Source organism: Oryzias latipes, chromosome 24 (assembly GCF_053564925.1).
Source record: "Oryzias latipes strain Hd-rR chromosome 24, Olatipes_Hd-rR_3.1".
Classification (NCBI taxonomy): domain Eukaryota; kingdom Metazoa; phylum Chordata; class Actinopteri; order Beloniformes; family Adrianichthyidae; genus Oryzias; species Oryzias latipes.
Genome location: NC_136260.1, coordinates 5,083,048 through 5,084,536, shown reverse-complemented (window position 1 = coordinate 5,084,536; position 1,489 = coordinate 5,083,048).

The window sequence follows — 1,489 nt, the reverse complement described above, 5'->3', positions numbered from 1 at the left end:
AGAGCAGCTTGACTCACTTTGATTGACATTCATGTGATGAAACCTCACAGAGTTTAAACAGCAGGTTGTGTTTTTATCTTGTTCATGTTTATTGTGATGTTTGATCATTCTGCATTAGATGTCATGTTAAGTACTCAAACAAGTCCACTCTGAAGAAAAATTATTAAACAAAATGGAAAGTTTCCTTAAATCTCCAGTACCATTGAGGACTCCTTAGAATGTGTATGTATGAATCAAAGTGTCCTTGGGAAAGACACTGAACCCCACCTTGCCTCTGGTGGTAGGCGGGCGCCTGTGTTTGGCAGCGGAGCCGCCACCAGTGTCTGAATGTGTGTGTGACTGGGTGAATGGGTCCGTGACTGTATAGCGCTTTGTCCTTGTGGGAAGAAAGGCGCTATATAAGTATACGCCATTTACCATTTACCAAAAACAGGAAGTCTGCTCTATGTTTTTACATTAAAACAGACATGTCTGTGTTCCAGAGAATTTGTGTTCCAGTGACGCATATTTAGCAAACATCAGAGGAAAAGCTGTGAGAACTAAGCAGACAGTCAAAGACAAAACCTTCCTGTCATTCCAAACCCTACAGATCAAACTGAGATTCATTTTGAACCTTCACAACTGTGGCATGTTAGATTCTTACAACACAGTCAATATTTGATAACCTAAACTGTGAGCTTCCCCTGGCCTAGTGAATGATTGAAATACATACACACTGAATGACATTCATCCGTTTTTCGTAACCCTTGTGCTATCTTAGATGACCCCACCCTTACATTGACGTGTTCTCCCTACCATGACAAAGGTGGATAAAGGTGGAAAGATTTCATGTAATCCATGGACACCAGTGAAGATCACAAATCATTGAAGAAAAAGATTCAGAGCACTGTCTAGTGGGTCTAGATGACCCAACTCCCAATGGTAAAGTGCCTAGGATAGCACAAGGTTATTAAACCCATCGAGCTCACAGGGTTGCTGAAGCCTATCCCAGCTACTGTTATGTTCTGTCCTCCAAAACATGTTAAAAATATCAAATAAATAAACAGTTTTCATCAGAGTGGGTCTTTAATTGCCTATTTTAACTCATTTTGTGTCCTAACGTTTTTTTCACGTCACAGTTTTTGCTCCCGTTAGTGTCTTCCTGATGGACTCTTTAAAAATTGGCAAAAATCTGCTCCTTCATCCTGAAAATGCTCAAACATTCACACCAGAAGTAAACTAAAGCTCACACAGCAAAAAGTGGCACAACTTTCTGTCAGAGCACCAATCATCCCAATTTACATGAAAATATGAAAATTGGTTTACAATAAAGCAGAAGAAATCTCTCAGCTTTTGCAGACTTTGCCTTTCGGTTCTTCTAAATTTTACATAATGTGTGACAGATGATACAGTAGAGTTACATAATTTCAGCAATACTGAACGATGCATAACAAGATCTGGATCCTCGGCGTACATTTATCTGCTAAACAAACAAGAAATGGACACAGGA